The 6,560-nt window shown below is 37.9% G+C and overlaps 1 pseudogene across 1 annotated transcript; it reads left to right on the forward strand.

Annotated features, from left to right (window-relative positions):
• Window positions 1-2,370: 2,370 nt before the first annotated feature.
• Window positions 2,371-3,319, forward strand: LOC309800828 (olfactory receptor 5V1-like; annotated as a pseudogene). The gene has a single exon. The product of its transcript is annotated as an olfactory receptor 5V1-like (transcript).
• The last annotated feature ends 3,241 nt before the right edge of the window (window positions 3,320-6,560 follow it).

The following is a 6,560-nucleotide window of genomic DNA, read 5'->3' on the forward strand; positions in this document are numbered from 1 at the left end:
TAGTTGTGTCTTGTGGGCTCCAGAGTACACAGCCTCAGTAGTTGCGGTGCATGGACTTAGTTGCCCCGCAGCATGTGGGACCTTATTTCCCCAACCAGGGATCAAACCCACGTCCCCTGCATTGGGAGGCAGATTCTTAACCACTTGACCACCAGGGAAGTCCCTATGTGTCTGTTTTAATGCCAATATTACACTGTTTTGATTACTATATTAACTTTGTAATATGGTTTAAAGTCAGGGAGCATGATGCCTCCAGCTTTGTTCTTCTTTCTCAAGATTTCTTTGACTATTTGGTGTCTTTTGTAGTTTCATACGAATTTTAAAATTATTTATACTATTTCGGTGAAAAATGCCAATAGGAATTTTGATAGAGATTGCACTGAAACTATAGATTGCTTTGGGCAATATCAAATTTTAACAATATTAATTCTTCCAATTCATGAATACAGAATATCTTTTCATTTGTTTGTGTATTTTTCAATTTCTTTCATCAATATCTTATAGTTTTCAGTGTACCTGTCTTTCACCTCTTTAAATTTATTTCTAGGTATTTAATTCTTTTTAGTACAATTGTAAATAGAATTGTTTTATTTCTCTTTCTGAGAGTTTGTTTTCAGTGCATAGAAATGCAACATATTTTTGTATATTGATTTTGTATTTTTCAAATTTGCTGAATTTATTTTTTGTTGTTGAGTTGTAGGAGTTCTTTATATATGCTGGATATTAATTCCTTATCAGATATATGACTTGTAAATATTTTCTCATATTCTATAGGTTATCTTTTACTTCTTGTTAGTGCCCTTTGATGACACTTTAATTTTCATGAAGTAAAATTTATTTTTCTTTTGTTTTCCTGTAATTTTGGTGTCATATCTATGAAATTGTTGCCAAATATAATGAAATCAAGGTTTCCCCTCAATGTTTTCTTATAAAAGTATTATAGCTTTAGCTCTTAAGTTTTGGTCTTTAATACATTTTGAGTTAATTTTGTGTATTATATAAGGTAAGGGGCCACTTCTTTCTTTTGCATGTGGATATCCAGTTTTCCCAGAACCACTTGTTGAAAAGACCTTTTTTTCCTCCCATTGAATAGTCTTGGTACCCTTGGTGAAAATCAACATGTATGTGAGAATTTATTTCTGGGCTCTTTATTCTATTCCATTGGTCTATATGTCTGTCTTATGCTAGTACAATATTGTTGCTTTGCAATACGTTTCAAAGTCAGGAAGTGTGAGTCCTCCAACTTTATTGTTCTTTGCCAAGATTGTATTGTCTATTCAGGGTCCTTTACAATTTCAAATGAATTTGAGGATTGACTTTTCCATTTCTTTGGGAAAGATCTATAGAATGTTGATATTGATCAAAATGTGTAGATCATTTTGGATATACTGACATTTTAACAATGTTAAGTTTTCTTAACCATGAACATGGGATGTCTTGCCATTTATTTATGTCTCCTTTAATTTCTTTCAGCAATGCTTTGTGGTTTTCAGTGTAAAAAGTCTTTCACCTCTTTAGTAAGACATTATAAATACTTAATTCTTCTAGATGTCATTGTAAATGGAATTGATTTTTTTAACTTCCTTTTTGGATTGTTCACTGTTAGTGTACAGAAACACAAATGATTTTTGTGTGTTTAACTCTGCTGAATTTGTTTATGAGCTCTAGTAGCTTTCTTGTGGATTCTTTGGTATTTTCTCTATATAAGATCATGTTTTCTGTGAATGGATAGTATTACCTCTTTCTTTCCAATTTGGGAAATTGTACTCCTAATATTTTAAAACTATAAGCAGAGCTCAATATTTACATAACTGGAAAAAACCTACAATGGAGTACACTGAAAAGTAGCACTGATTCTGATTCTGTAGGTGATTAAATTCTTTATATTTTTCTAGTTTTCCTGAATTTTTACAATTAAATTTTATTTCTTAGAAAAATTAATATGCTTACCAAAAAGGGCAATGATAGGAGGTATATATTACCAAGGTAGTGAGAAATGAGTTCATACTAATGAAGGGTTTAGTGGCTTGTTGCTAGTTTTAACCAAGTCTGCTTTTATTTTCACACACCAGTAGCCATGCAAATTTGTGGGTGGTCCCTGGGCCTGAGCTGGTTAGATCTGCTGAGTGAGCAGTTCTGGTCTCTCTGAAGGCATTTCTGCACACCTCCCTCCACAGTCCAAACTGTCTATATCTAACATTATTTTACATGGCCCTATAAGTTTACAAGTCCATTTGGGGTGCTCTTTGTACATTCTCATTATGGCTTCTTTTTTCTCATTGTTTTGTAGCTGTGATGCCACTTGAAATGAACAGTCATTATAAAGCAGAAACTAATAAAAAAAATTGTGTAAAAAAAAAAAAAAAAGAAATGAACAGTCAAACAGATGTCGCTGAATTCATCTTCTTGGGATTTTCCAGCCACTCCAACCTACAGGGCTTGTTTTTCCTGGTCATTTACCTGACAACTCTTTTCAGGAACACACTCATAATAATGGCCACAAGAGTCAGTCCTGCCCTCCAAATCCCAATGTATTATTTCCTCAGCAACCTGAGTTTCTTGGACACCTGCTACACATCTACCACTATTCCAGTAATGTTGGTGAACTTCTTCCAGGAGAAGAAGACCATCTCCTGTGAGGGCTGCCTTTCCTAGATGTTCTTCCTTGTGACATGTGCTGGCACTGAGCATGTTTTATTGGCAACTATGACTCATGACTGCTACATAGCCATCTGCCACCCTCTTCAATATCCAGTCCTCATGAATGTGAAGGTCTGTGTTTGTTTGGCAACTGGGTCCTGGCTAGGTGGGCTGGTGAATTCTGTGACATACACAGTGCTGGCAGCTGAACTCACTCTGTGTAGGCCTAACCAGATCAGCCACTTTCTCTGTGATATCCCATTCCTCCTGAAACTCTTCTGCTCAGACACCTCTCTCGGTGAGTCTGTGCTCCATGTGGCCAGTGCAACCATTGGCCTGAGCCCCTACCTGTTTACTGCAGTGTCCTACATACTCATCATCTCTGCCATCCTTAGGATTCCCTCTGCTCAGGGCAGGAGCAAGGCCTTCTCTACCTGTGCATCCCACCTCACTATGGTGGTGGTCTTTTATGGAATGGCAAACTTCAACTAGGACAGACCCAGAGTAGGCTACTCCCTGGATATGGATATCCTGGTCTCTGTGCTCTTCTGTGTTATGACTCCCATGTTAAACCCCATTATCTACATGTTAAATCCCTTGTTTGAGAAACAAGGAGGTCAAATGTGCCCTGCGGAAGCTGGTTGGAGGGTGTGTGTTCCCTGGCAATATTAGTGTCTAGCTCACTGGTCTTCAAACTGAGGTATGCAGCCACCTGAAAAAATTTCCAAAGTATTTGTAACATACATAGTTTTAGAAAGCCTATATCCAGATCCTCAGTTCCTATATATACACCAGTCCCTAAAATTTATCTTCCCAAGAACTCCTCTTTTTCCACAAATACTGTTTTTCCACTGTACAACCAAGGCAGTAAGGAAAATTCACACAGAATTGGGTAGAAAGGGAAAGGAAGTGATGAGGTTGAGACCTGAGAGGAGACTCAGAGGGAAAGGGAGAATGCACAGGTGGAGATCTTCCCTGAGGAGTAGTTTGAGCCACATACTGGGCACCTTACCCCTGGGGTTGACAAAGGGAAGATGAGTCCCCCTGAATGCTTGGAGGGCCAGTGGTACTAACAGGAGGGCTGGGAGTCCAGGGAAGCCGGACTCTGCTTGTGAGGATCATGCACATGCTTGCTTGATCCTGAAGCAGGGCAGAGAGAGGATTGAAAATTGTATAAGTGACTAGCTGGTTTCCCATTACTGCTCTGGTGTGTGCCCCAGCCTAAGCTGAGCACACATTTCAGCCCCACTTGGGAGACTGGCTGTGAGAAACAGAGGTGGCTCTGACCCAAAATGGTGCTTGAGCAGGGCAGCAGCAGCCATTATGGGCACTTAGACAGCACATCAGAAGCAGCTCCAATCTCTATCTTCAACTAGACTGCCACAGCCCACACTGCAACCCATGCTGGGAGCCCGCATGGGCCCTGCCTGCCCTGTGGCTTCAACTCGATCCTCAGGGCTTCTGCTCCAGCAACTTGGAACCCATCCCCACTTACAATAGGGTGGTTATAGCCACTTAACAGAGAGAAAGTGCTGGCTCAAATCTGGCTCCATCTCTAGCCCCTCCATCTCCAGCCCCACCTCCTAGCAAGGTGATAGCTTCCAGCACACCCTGAGGAAAGATGTGACTCCTATTCACATCAAATCCAGCTCTCCCACCAAAGCCACTGGGCTCATGTAGACTGTGTAGGGATGCTCCCACATAAAGACACTGTTTTAAGACCACAATAGGTAACTGTTTCAACTAATTTCACAAGAAACAGAAAGTTACATAAAATAAGAAGACAGAGGAATTTAGTTCAATTGAAACTAAAGAGCAATTGAAAGAGCAAGAGAAAACCCCTGAAAAGCAACTAATGAAACAGAAATAAATCATTGACCAGACAAAGAATTCAAAACACTAGTAATAAAAATGCTAACTGAATTACAGAAAAGAATAGATAAACACAGTAAGAATTTTAAGGAACTAGAAAATATAAAAAAGAACAAGTCAGAACTAAAGAATATAATAATTGAAATGAAAAACACACTAGAAGGAATTAATAGCAGACTAAGTGATACAGAAGAATGCATACCTGATCTGAAAGATAGAATAATGGAAATTGTTCAACCAGAACAGCAAAAAGAAAAACAAATTTTAAAAAATGAAAACAGTTTAAGGGATCTATGGGACAACAAGAAGCAAACCAATGTGAGCATTATGGACATCCCAGAAGGAGAAGAGAAAGAGAAAGGGGTTGAAAATGTATTTGATGAAATTTTGGCTGAAAAATTCACAAAACTGAAGGAGGAAAATATCCAGGTGCAGGAAACACAGAGAGTTCCGAACAAGATGAAAGAAAACAGACCCACACCAAAACATCTTAAATAAAATGGCAAAAGTTAAAGAAAGGACTCTAAAGGCAGCAAGAGAAAAACAAAGAGTTGTATAAAAGGAAACACCCATAAGGCTATCAGCTGATTTTTAAACAAAAACTTTGAAGACCAGAAGGGAGTGACATCATATATTCAAATTACTGAAAGGGAAAACCCTGTAACCTAGGAAACTCTACCTAGCAAGATTATCATTTAGAATAGAAGGAGAGATAAAGAACTTCTCAGACAAGCAAAAACTAAAAGAGTTTATCGATACTAAATCTACCATAAAAGAAAATTTAAAGGTCTTATCTAAGAGGGGAAAAAAAGCTATAACAAGAAGTAAGAATCTATAGGAAAGAAAAAACCCACTAGTTAAGGTTACAGTAAAGGCTGAGGATCAACCACTTAAATAAGCTACTATGAAGATTAAAAGGCAAAAAATCATAAAATCAACTATTACTACAATAATCAGTTAAGGGGTAAACATGAAGTGTAAAATATAATATCAAAAACACAAATGTGGGGACTTCCCAGGTGGTCCAATGGTAAAGAATTCACCTTCCAATGCAGGGGGCACAGGTTCGATCCCTGGTCAGGGAACTAAAATCCCACATGCCACAGGGCAACTAAGCCCACGTGCCACAACTATTGAGCCCATGCACCACAACTAGTGAGCATGCGTGCCTCAACTAGAGAGCCCCCATGCCACAAACTACAGAGCCCATGCTCTCTGGAGCCCATGCACCACAACTAGAAAGAGAAAACCCACACGCCACAACTAGAGAGGAGCCCGTGTGCCACAATGAAAGATCCTGCATGCTACAATGAAGATTCCATGTGCTGCAACTAAGACCTGACACAGCCAGAAAAAGAAACCAAAAAAGAAAAAAAAAATGTGGGGAGGGGAATAAAAAATGTAGATCTTCTAGAATGCATTTGAACTTAAAGAACTACCTGTTTAAAACAACTAGATATAGTTATAGGTCAACATATATGAACCCCATCATAACCACAAATCAAAAACCTACAATAGATACACAAAAACTAGAGAGAAAGAAACACAGCATACTACTAAAGAAAATCATCAAACTACAAGGAAAGGAACAAAAAGAACAGAGAAAAGTATAAAAAGAATTGGAAAACAAGTAGTAAAATGGCAATGAGTACATACCTATCAATAACTACTTTAAATGTCAATGGACTAAATGCTCCAGTCAAAAGACATAGAATGGCTGATTGGATTAAAAAACAAAATAAGACCCACCTATATATTGCTTACAGAAGACTCACTTCAGAGGTAAAGACACACACAGACCAAAGGTGAGGGGATGGAAAAAGATATTTCATGCAAATAGAAATGACGAGAAAGTGGGAGTAGAAATATTCATGTTAGCCAAAACAGACTTTAAAACAAAGTCTCAACTAACACAACACTGTTAATCAACTACACTCCAATGTAAAATAAAAATTTTAAAAACTCTAAATTTCTAAACCACTAAAAATTAAATTTTCTGAAATAAAAATAGAAATAAATAAATAATAAAAAAACAAAGTAACAAAAGA

The sequence above is a fragment of the Mesoplodon mirus genome (assembly GCF_964341445.2).
Source record: "Mesoplodon mirus genome assembly, chromosome: 3".
In the NCBI taxonomy this organism is placed as follows: Eukaryota; Metazoa; Chordata; class Mammalia; order Artiodactyla; family Ziphiidae; genus Mesoplodon; species Mesoplodon mirus.